Source organism: Mobula birostris, chromosome 13 (genome assembly GCF_030028105.1).
Source record: "Mobula birostris isolate sMobBir1 chromosome 13, sMobBir1.hap1, whole genome shotgun sequence".
Classification (NCBI taxonomy): Eukaryota; Metazoa; Chordata; class Chondrichthyes; order Myliobatiformes; family Myliobatidae; genus Mobula; species Mobula birostris.
In genome coordinates this window covers 51,218,877-51,231,146 of record NC_092382.1, presented here as the reverse complement: position 1 = coordinate 51,231,146, position 12,270 = coordinate 51,218,877, and positions in this window count along the sequence as shown.

Here is a 12,270-nt window from a genome sequence, read left to right as displayed (position 1 = left end):
TGGCGGAGCGCATCTTCTTCTGACATTGAGGGAAGGAACTGAGATCCGCGGATGAAATAAACAAAATTTCTTTGTTTAAGGCGAACAATCGTTCATTGTTTTTTTTTTTCGTTAGTTCCCGTCATTTCCGATGGATTCAATGATGGAAGTCGCAGTAACAGCTGGCGGCATATATCACAATAAAATATATTTACTTAAGTTCCTCGAATTATTCTTTGCCCAATAATTTCCATATTTTTAATACACTCACTGGTCCAGATATGCATCATCGTCAGTGCCACGACAGAGTGCAGCATTATAGCGGTGGTCATTTAGAAAGGTTTCTCCAGAATGTTAAAGGAGCCGGTACTGCAGACAGCTAAGAATCTCTCCAAAACCTTCTCACGCTCCACCTGATCTGAACTTTTTTTTCTTTCCCCCGAGTACTCAGTATTTCTCTCTGAATCGTCAAATTTCCCATATTGAGTTGTGAACCGCAATACACTGAAACGCACCAATGAGATAAATTTTGCCCTTTAATGGTCATGATGGGGCCATCTTCTCTCATTGGCTGTGAGAAACCAATGAGCGGTGAGAAACTAGAAAGGCCATGAATCACCGACCCGATGTGTGCATCGAAACATATCCTGTCTTGTAACTTTGTTTAAGATCTGGTGAGCTTTCTCTGAGACCAGATTACTCAACTCTCATTTTCCCAACATCACGCTGTTCGTCTCATTGATAATTTGCTCAGCGATCCTGTCCCGACTCACACTATCATTAGTAGCATGACAGCATCGCGCCTTGTTGAATGCTCCTTTAATTCATGTTCCTTGCTGATCAGCTTTCGGTGCGGAAATGGGGGTAGGGTGTTGCAATACAAAAAAAAACTTTATGCTGTCGTCAATTTGTCTAACTATGTCTCTCGATTTCAGGCAGAATATTTAATGTTATTTCCACGCAAAATCAGCAAAGAAATAATAAAAGAGTGCTGTATACCATTCTCTGGTGATACATGGAATTATCTGAAAGATATCTCTCCAAAACGAAAATTCTTTCTCAGGAATTCATAAATCTCCAGGAATATTAGAACGCACTCCAGAACTTATCATGTTTTTTGTTTTTTCACATCTTAAAATGATTGTGATTCCTATGACATCGAATTCTCGGTTTCCCTCCTTTTTTGCAAGGTGCTTTTTTTCCCGGTAGTTAATTTCACGGATATGGTCTCGCTGAATCAATCACTCACCCGGTTCAAGTTTCTCATATGCCCCAGTTCACTGACTTAGTCCAGAGGTCAGATAAGGCACGTTCAATGAGATTGAAAGATAAAGATGGTAAAGGAAGGGGCCTTAAGTGACAGAAGAAGTTGTAGTTCTAGTCACTAAAGGGAGAGAAAGAAAAACATAGCTCATGAAATCGGACAAGGTATTTAGAGATATATAGAGAAACTTACCAAGGAAGAGAACCTCCAAAGGTTTCAGAACGATCTTAACAACTTGCTCAAGAAGAATCCTAACTACATATGTTGCAGTTTCAGAACAAGAGACAGACAATGGAGGGGGTATTACTGCTGAAGGAGCATGGAGCTAATTTGTGTCAGGAGTCAGAGGATGTCGGCAAAGTACTAAATCAGCTTTCTGCATTTATATTCACGAAGGAGTAGGATACAATGAAAGTGAGATCAAAGTGTGCTATTAGAATAAGCTGCTGAATTATGAAGCAAAGAGGTAGATGTTATTAAATGCTTTGAAGGACATTAAGATGGACACATTACCATGGTCTGATTGGACTTATCCTACCTTATGGAGATACACGTGGGAAGAATGTTGTGGAATCGATGAAGATTTCTGTACTTACTTCCCATTCAGCCAAGCTACCAGTGAATTGGATCTCAATGTTGCTCCCATGACTACAAATGCGAACAGACAATTGAGTCCCCAATGAGTGTTGTGAAATTAGTGGGGTAGATTGCCAAGGATAAGATTGATTACAGAAAAAAAAAACAACATAGGGTAGGAATGGCAACCAGTATGTTGGTTTTGGGTGGAAGAGGTGATCGCAGAACAAAAGTGAATCTAGAACTGTAGAAAGCGAGTTCAGTGATTTAATGTATTCGTCTTGGGTGACTTCGGCATGCTGATTGGCGTTGCATCTGTTAATGTTTTCTATGGTGGGTTGAACATGAAGATTTAGATACACAGGATGCCGAGCCACTTGGAAGTTTGGGTATAGAACTCAACAGACTATGGAGGTTGCAGCGTGAAATTCTAGCTTGAAGACCGTGCCTAGTGGTGTTCTGCAAGGGGTTATGTTAGTCTGTTTGTTCCTTTGAAATAACATAAACATTGTGGTTAAATTTGTGGATGATACAAAATGGCGAATGCCTGAAAACTGAGAAAGATCGTCAAAACATTCAAGAGAATATCATGAAAAGTTATGGCTGAAGGGATTTTAAATATAGTTCAATAGGGAAAAAATTGAGGTAGTGTACCTAGGAAAGACACTAGTATCCCGAAACAAAAATGTGTTGCTTGTTTGAAAGATGAGAGACAGGGCAGCTTAACTTTAGGCTGAAAGGAGAGATGGTGGTGAGATGGATGAATTCCCATGACCTGATAGGATTTATCCGACCTTTAGGAGATGAACGTGGGCAGATCGCTGGGGAATAGACGAAGATTGCTGTATTTACTGTCCAGACAGCTAAGCTGTCAGTGAACTGGAGCTCAATGTTTATCCCTTGACTAAGAAATCGAAGAGACAAATGAGACTCTGATCAGTGATCTGAACTTTGTGGGTGGATTGTGAGGACTAGGATTAATTACAGTCTGCAATACACATAGGATGGGAGTGGCAAACCGGTATGGTTTCTTTGTGGAAAAGGGCATCTCGGGTCGGCTGGTGGCGCAATGACATCGGCGCCGGACCCGGGAGCGGAGCTTCCCGGGTTAGAAACCAGTCGGCTCCGCTCCCGCGTACATGCAAGGTTGACCTCGTAAAATAAAGGGAAAATACTGCGAAAATGTCTGTGTGAGGAGTGGCGCGCCACACAGTCACAGTCGTTCGCTCTCTCTCTCGCTCTCTCTCCCCCCCTCTCTCTCTCTATCTCTCTCTCACTCTCTCTCCCTCTCTCTCCGCCTTGTACAAAGCCATGACAAGACCACCATCACGAACGCCCATATTAAAAAGGTCAAAACCACAGCAGCTAAACTTTAGACTGAAAGGAAGACACGTTTACAGTGAATGTGCAGGGGAAGCTGTTTAATTAACAAAGAGAGGTACGTCTAACAGGTTGCTAAAGCTACCGCTAGAAGCAGATACGATAGTTGCGTTCAGAAGACTTTCAGATGGGATCGGGAACATGATGCGGCTGGTTTGACTGTAAACATGCTGGTAGATATGGTGTGTGCAATTTTGTGGGGATTTCAGTACAGATATCATTGGCGCAAGAATCTGTTCCTACTGTCTACCGGTTTAGTTTCTATTTTCTCTGGCTAAGACACTTGCTATCTCGTTTTTTAAGAGTTTTTGCTGTTTCTGTGCCCTCATTAGAGTGTGTTTTTAATGGGACATAATGACATGCATGTATCTCAAGATTTTTTTTTTTGTATGTTTCTACGTTTCGTAATTTAAAAAGTTCTCCAGAGTATAGTGGGAAACCATTTTCTGGAAGATGACCGTTCCTCCCCATGCCCTGGAATCATATTGATAGCAGCAATCTCACTTGGACGTTAGGTGCACAGGAAGTGTGGAGGAGCAGAGGGCTCTGGGGGTACATATCCGCAGATCCCTGACAGTTCCCTTACGGGTAGCTAGGGTAATTAAGAAAGCTTATAGGGTGTTGGCTTTCATAAGTCGAGAGATAGATTTTAAGAGTAGCGATGTAATGATGCAGCTCTATAAAACTCTGGTTAGGCCACACTTGGAGTACTGTGTCCAGTTCAGGTCGCCTCATTATAGCAAGGATGTGGAAGCATTGGGAAGGGTACAGAGGAGATTTACCAGGATGCTGCCTGGTTTAGACAGTATGCATTATGATCAGAGATTAGGGGAGCTATGGCTTTACCCTCTGGAGAGAATGAGGATGAGAGGAGAAATGATAGAGGTATACAAGATATTATGAGGAATACATAGAGTGGACAGCCAGCACCTCTTCCCCAGGGCACCACTGCTCAATACAAGAGGGACTGGCTTTCAGGTAAGGAGTGGGAAGTTCAAGGGGGATATTAGAGGAAGGTTATTTACTGAGAGAGTGGTTAATACGCGGAATGCACTGCCTGAGTCAGTGGTGGAGGCCGATACACTAGTGAACTTTAGGAGACTACTACACAGGTATTTGGAGGAATTTAAAGTGAGGGGGTTTATATTGGAGGTGGGGTTTAAGGGTCGGCACAACATTGTGGGCCGAAGGGTCTGTGCTGTGCTGTACTATTCTATGTTCTATGCTCTAATACAGCAAAATAAATAAATAAATACATACACACATACATACATACATACATACATAAATACAAAGTCAAAGCTGAGATGAGCAACTGAACGCTATCGCAAGGCAAAGGAGAACAAGTCACATGCGAAAAGCTGAGAACATTCAACAGGCAAGACGAGTCTTGTAGTCCATGAACCAATCTTGCATTTATCTATCGAATTTCTGTTTCTAGAAATAAACTGCGATCAACGTGAAAATTTCTAAGTCTGTCTTGAAGAAAATGCGAAATGAAAATGGAAACGCGAAGGAAGGTTGAGGAGTTTGGAAAACAAAGACATATCTGAAATCGGAGAAAGAATGTCATCATCTTTTATGTGAAATATTGGGCTGTGACGAAGCACAGTGAACTCAATGCTGAGTTGCATAAGCATCCAATGCACCAAGTGAAAAGATAAAACAGTACAGAATACTAAAGAAAGGCAGTGAAAAGGGGAGAGGAAAAACAGAATAGCTGTTTTTGTTACAAAAATTAGCATTCTATTTTTAGAAACTAAAACTGCCGGGAAGTCCGAGAAAATTGGAAGTATTTCGGGCAAAATGGAAGATGAATGTCCAGCTGGATTGGACGCTGCGTCAAGTTGCGCTTTCTCTATGCCAGCGTTACTTTGATAATGATTTTATCATATTTACTTCTCGATTGTATGCAGTACATCGATAGACGGAGCAGCAGTAATACCATGAAGCAATTGACATACCGATATACACGATGGTACTGTATCATAAAATGACTCTGAGAAATAAGGACACAGAACATATGACAATGGCCTCGTCTTAGACTCATTTCGAAAACTGAATTTCCACAACATGCATTATTTATCTGTAACAGGTCACCACTGATTCCAATGAATATTGTTTTGCTACTCCAAACCCAAATCACCAAATGCATTTTCCCCAATTTCGAAACATTATTGGTTTTATATTCTTACACTCTTGGATTTCTCGTATCTGTCAATCCTGAGTACAGCTTTGGGACGGCAACAAGCTATACAAAAATTCAAATAATGCAGCAGCTGTTTATGTCTTTAATCATATCTTTAAGGTTAAACTGATTGCTCTGTTAACTTACATTCGCAATTTGAAAAATTCTGCTGCATTTGTCCGTTCATTTTGAGCTATTTTTGTTGTCAGATCCTGCACTCGAGTTACTTTCTGTTCTAGCTGTTATCAGAGATTGCATGGATTCCAAAATTTGCCAATGTAATCAATTTCTCCTCTCCCTCCCCCAACACTGTGGACACTAAGAACTGCTTCAGAACAAGAACATTTGTGTTTTTATTTAGTTTTCTTGGCATCTCGCCATGACTTTAAGCTAATGCAGTCACTCCTACTTTAATAATAGCATTTCAATATGTGTCTTGCATCTTTTTGTCCCTAGGAACGTCCAGAAAGAATATTTGCACAGTAATAATTAAATAAAGTTCCTAATATTCATTCATTCATTCTGTGTATATATAAACCGTCTTGTCACATTCTGCAGCAATGTGTCTAAAAAGTGCTTTTCTGTTGAGCTCACAGGAAACACCTGTTGTTGCACATATCTTGAATACATCTTCTCCTCTGAAACACTGATATGCGGTTTCTGTATTTATTTTGTAATTACATTCTGACTCAAATGCTTATGGGCCTAATTTTTGTTCCAGACTCTTTATCCAAGTCAGAACTGTGCGAATGTTTAGTTTTAGTTCTGAATAGTTATTGAGGAGAACGTACTGAGCTGGCCGAAGAGCTACAGACAATCCAATTTTGAAATGGTACGAATCTTGGAAAGTAAGTCATTGGCAGCTATATTGTTTCAAGAGTTAAATTATACTGCCAGTGTCCAAAGGCCTGGACCATTGTTCTATTGGTGTAACAGAGCAATGTTAATTCAGGTAATCATATAATTATTGAATGAAACCTAAAGTTACTCATGACAATTTTGAAAGAAATGTACTGTTGATGAAACCCACCTCACTACAGGAAAGGATCTTGTCGATTGTAGGGATGACTTAAAGCGGACTGAAAATCCTGACAATAGAGATATTAAGGATATTAAAGAAGAGCATATGCTGGAACATTTGGAAAGCACCAAGTTGGATAAGTCACAGGGACCGGGCGAGATGGAGGGTTGGAGGGTTGCGAATGTTGTTACTTTATTCAAGAAAGGGAGTTGAGATAGCCGAGGAAATCATAGATGTTTATAACCATATAACCATATAACAACTACAGTACGGAAACAGGCCATCTCCCCCCTTCTAGCCCGTGCCTAACTCTTACTCCCATATACTCCCACCGACCTGCACTCAGCCAATAAACCTCCATTCCTTTCCTGTCTATATATCTGTCCAATTTAACTTTTAACGACAACATCGATCCTGCCTCAACCACTTCTGCTGGAAGCTCGTTCCACACAGTTACCACTCTCTGAGTAAAGAAGTTCCCCTTCATGTTACCCCTAATCCTGTGCCCTTTAACTTTCAACTCATGTCCTCTTGTTTCAATCTCCCCAACTCTCAATTGAAAAAGCCTATCCACGTCAACTCGATCGATCCCCCTCATAATTTTAAATACCTCTATCAAGCCACCACCCCTCAATCTACTACGTTCCAAAGAATTAAGTCCCAGCTTGTTCAACCTTTCTCTGTAATTTAGGTGATGAAACCAAGGTAATATTCTAGCAAATCTTCTCTGTCGTCTCTCTATCTTGTTGACATCTTTCCTATAATTCGGTGACCAAAACTGTACAGAATACTCCAAATGTGGCCTCACCAATGCCTTGTACAATTTCAACATTACATCCCAACTCCTGTACTCAATGCTCCGATTTATAAAGGCCAGCATACCAAAAGTTTACTTCACCACCTTATCCACGTGAGATTCCACCTTCAGTGAACTAAGCACCATTATTCCTAGATCCCTCGGTTCGACTGCATTCTTCAATGACCAACCATTTACCAGGTATGTCCTCTTTTGATTAGTCCTACCAAAATGTAGCACGTCACATTTATCAGAATTAAACTCCATCTACCATCTTTCAGTCCACTCTTCTAACTGGCCTAAATCTCTCTGCAAGTTTTGAAAACCTACTTCATTATCCACAACTCCACCTACATTCGTATCATCTGCATACTTACTCATCCAATTTACGACCCCATCATCCACATCATTAATGTATATGACAAATAACATCGGACCCAGTACAGATCCATGAGGAACACCACTAGCCACCAGCCCCCAATCTGACACACAGTTATCCACCACCACACTCTGGCGTCTCCCATCCAGCCACAGCTGAATCAATTTTACTACTTCAATATTAATACCTAATGATTGGACCTTCGTAACCAACCTTCCGTGTGGGACCTTGTCAAAGGCCTTACTGAAGTCGATATAGACAATATCACCGCTTTACCCTCGTCAACTTTCCTAGTAACCTCTTCAAAAAATTCAATAAGATTTGTCAAACATGACGTTCCACGCACAAATCGAAGTTGACTGTTCCTAATCAGATCCTGTCTATCCAGATAATTATACATACCATCTCTAAGAATATTTTCCATCAATTTACCCACCGCTGACGTCAAACTCACAGGCCGATAATTGCTAGGTTTACTCTTAGAACCCTTTTTAAACAACGGAACTACATGAGCAATACGCCAATTCTCTGGTACCATCCCCGTTTCTAATGACATTTGAAATATTTCTGTCAGAGCCTCTGCTATTTTCATACTAACTTCCCTCAAGGTCCTAGAAATGCACAGGAATCCACAGGAAATTAGAAATGCGTGCAATAAAGAAATCAGCAGTTATAATAGGTGACTTCAATCTACATATAGATTGGGTGAACCAAATCGGTAAGGGTGCTGAGGAAGAAGATTTCTTGGAATGTATGCGGGGTAGTTTTCTGAACCAACATGTCGAGGAACCAACTGGACAGCAGGCCATTCTAGACTGGGTATTGAGCAATGAGGAAGGGTTGGTTAGCATCTTGTCGTGCGAGGCCCCTTGGGTAAGAGTGACCATAATATGGTGGAATTCTTTATTAAGATGGAGAGTGATATACTTAATTCAGTAACAAAGTTTCTGAACTTAAAGAAGGGTAACTTTGGAGGTATGAGACATGAATTAGCTGAGATAGACCGGCAAATGATACTTAAAGTGTTGACGGTGGATATGCAATGGCAAGCATTTAAAGATCGCATGGATGAACTATAACAATTGGTCATCCCAGTTTGGCAAAAGAATAAACCAGGGAAGGTAGTGCACCCGTGGCTGTCAAGGGAAATTAGGGATAGTCTCAATTCCAAAGAAGAAACATACAAATTAGCCAGAAAAAGAGGCACACCTGAGGACTGGGAGAAATTCAGAGTTCAGCAGAGGAGGACAAATGGCTTAATTATGAAAGGGAAAAAAGATTATGAGAAAAAGCTGCCAGGGAACATAAAAACTGACTGTAAAAGCTTTTATAGGTATGTTAAAAGAAAAAAGACTAGTTAAGACAAATGTAGTTCCCTTTTAGTCAGAAACAGGTGAATTGATGATGGGGAACAAGGACATGGCAAAACAATTGAATAACTACTTCCGTTCTGTCTTCGCTAAGGAGGACTCAAATAATATTCCGGAAATAGTAGGGGACCGAGGGTCTAGTTAGATGGAGGATCTGAGGGAAATATATGATAGTATGGAAGTGGTGTTAGGTAAATTGAAGGGATTGAAGGCAGATAAATCCCCAGGGCCAGATGGTCTGCATCCCAGAGTGCTTAAGGAAGTAGCGCAAGAAATAGTGATGCTTTAGTAATAATTTTTCAAAACACTTTAGATTCTGGATTAGCACCTGAGCATTGGAGGTTGGCTAATGTAACCCCGCTTTTTTAATAAAGAGGGAGAGTGAAACCGGGGAATTTTAGACCTGTAAGCCTGTGTCATGGTCCGGATCGGGGTCCCTTTAAATTTACTTTGTTTATGTTACGTTCCGGACCGTTGATTCCCTGTTTATCCGTGTCCCTCGACCTTGGTGATTAGCGGCAATTAACGCTCGGCTGAACCGGTAGTTTATAGTCTCCGGCTTTCAGCCGTTCGGCGCGGGAGCGTCTGCAAAGTTACCAAGGCATGGTGTGCCAATGTCATCTGGCTGGATCAAGCCTAGTCTCTGCCTGAAGCGAGTGCCCGTAATTCGCCTTTCCTCAACGGAGCAACCCTGCACAGTTATCTCGCCAAAGCGAGCCTGCTAAGATTCCTCACCGAGGTGGGTCCGTCAGTTAACCCGCCGGAGGGAATCAAGAACCGCTGTCTACTGTTCCCGGTCCGATTTGAGAGCTCGCCACTACCCGGAAGCTCCAAGTCAATTCCTGGCTCTGGCGGCATTCAAGCATCAAGTCAAGTCCCGTCCCTGAGGGCATTCAAGCACCAAGTCAAGTCCTGTCCCTGGGGGCATTCAAGCACCAAGTCAAGTCCTGGCGCTGCCGGCATTCAAGCACCAAGTCAAGTCCTGGTCCTGGCGGCATTCCAGCTCCATGTCAAGTTCTGGCCCTGGGGGAAATCAAGCACCAAGTCAGGTCCTGGTCCTGAAGGCTTCCCAGTTCTGATTCAAGTCCTGGCCCTGGCGGTCTGTGTTTCCTGTCCTACCGCCTTGTCTGAATCCCTTCTCTGCCCCTCTCTCCTCTAGCCTTCGTCTGCAGCCCCCGCCTGCACTTCTGTCTAGTTCCATCACTGGAGCTAGATAGGTACTGTCTGGTGCTCATTCGTGTTGGTCTTGTCTTGTCTTGTCTTCGCCTCTGTGGGGTAAGTCAGGCCGTCTTGCCGTTGCTCCGCGGGGTGTCATACCTTGTCTTGTCTTGTCCTCGCCTCCGTGGGGTAAGTCAGGCCGTTTTGCCGTTACCACGCGGAGGGTCATGAGTCCCGGCCCTATGTCCTGTACCCAAGGAGGGGCGCCGGCTCTCCGTTCTGTGTGTGAGCCCCGGCCCTATGTCCTGTACCCAGGAAGGGGTCCCGGCTCTCTGTTCTGTGTGTGAGTCCCGCCCTATGTCCTGTACCCAAGGAGGGGTCCCGATTCTGTGTATGTGTCCATCGTTCCATGTACCTGCTTCCCGAGGCCGAGGATCTGTGTTCCCATGTTCCTCCTCTCCCTAGCCCATGTCACGTCCTTGCCTGGTTCTGGGGTCCGAGTCCGAGGGAAGTCCCAGGTACTGGGTTCTTGCCCAGTCTCTGGCTCGGAGTCCATATCCTAGCCTCTTCATGTCTCCTCTAGTTCTGGGAGCCGATTCTGATTCCAAGCCCAGACCCTTGGTCCCAACTTAGTCGAGGTCCTGAGTCCTTGTCCAGTTCGCTATTTCCTGCTCCTGCCTTGCTGGCCTGGTATCGAACAATAAACTAAATCTAAGTAACCACACAAGACATGTCTTGCATTTGGGTCCACCCTTGCTCCCCATGGCCCGCCACTGTGGCAGCCTGATATCGGTGGTGGGGAAACTGCTGGAGTCAGTTATCAAAGATGTGATAGCAGCACATTTGGAAAGCGGTGAAATCATCGGACAAAGTCAGCATGGATTTGTAAAAGTAGAATCATGTCTGACGAATCTCATAGAATTTTTTGAGGATGATACTGGTAGAGTGGATAGGGGAGAACCAGTGGATATGATATATTTGGATTATCAAAAGGCTTTTGACAAGGTCCCGCACGGGAGATTAGTGTGCAATCTTAAAGAACACGGTATTGGGGATAAGGTATTGATGTGGATAGGGAATTGGTTGGCAGACAGGAAGCAAAGAGTGGGAATAAGCGGCACCTTTTCGGAATGGCAGGCAGCGACTAGTTGGGTACCGCAAGGCTCAGTGCTGGGACCCCAGTTGTTTACAATATATATTAATGACTTAGACGAGGGAATTAAATGCAGCATCTGCAAGTTTGCGGATAACACGAAGCTGGGAGGTAGTGTTAGCTGTGAGGAGGATGCTAAGAAGATGCAGGGTGACTTGGATAGGTTGGGTGAGTGGGCAAATTCATAGCAATGCAATTTACTGTGGTTAAATGTGAAGTTATCCGCTTTGGTGGCCAGAACAGGAAAACAGATTATTTTCTGAATGGTGCGCGATTTGGAAAAGGGGGTGCAACGAGACCTGGGTGTCATTGTACACCAGTCATTGAAAGTGGGCATGCAGGTACAGCAGGCGGTGAAAAAGGCGAATGGTATGATGGCATTCATAGCAAGAAAATTCGAGTACAGGAGCAGGAAGGTACTACTGCAGTTGTACAAGGCCCTGGTGAGACCAATCCTGGAATATTGTGTGCAGTTTTGGTCCCCTAATCTGAGGAAAGACATTCTTGCCATCGAGGGAGTACAAAGAAGGTTCACCAGATTGATTCCTGGGATGGCAGGACTTTCATATGATGAAAGACTGGATCGACTAGGCTTATACTCTCTGGAATTTAAAAGATTAAGGGGGGATCTGATTGAAATGTATAAAATTCTAAAGGGATTGGACAGGCTAGATGCAGGAAGATTGTTCCCGATGTTGGGGAAGTCCAGAATGAGGGGTCACTGTTTGAGGATAAAGGGGAAGCCTTTTAGGACCGAGATGAGGAAAAACTACTTCACACAGAGAGTGGTGAATCTGTGGAATTCTCTCCCACAGGAAACAGTTGAGGCCAGTTCATTGGCTATATTTAAGAGGGAGTTAGATATGGCTCTTGTGGCTAAAGGGATCGAGGGTATGGAGAGATGGCAGGTACAGGGTTTTGAGTTGGATGATCAGCCATGATCATACTGAATGACGCTGCAGGTTCGAAGGGCCGAATGACCTACTCCTGCACCTATTTTCTATGT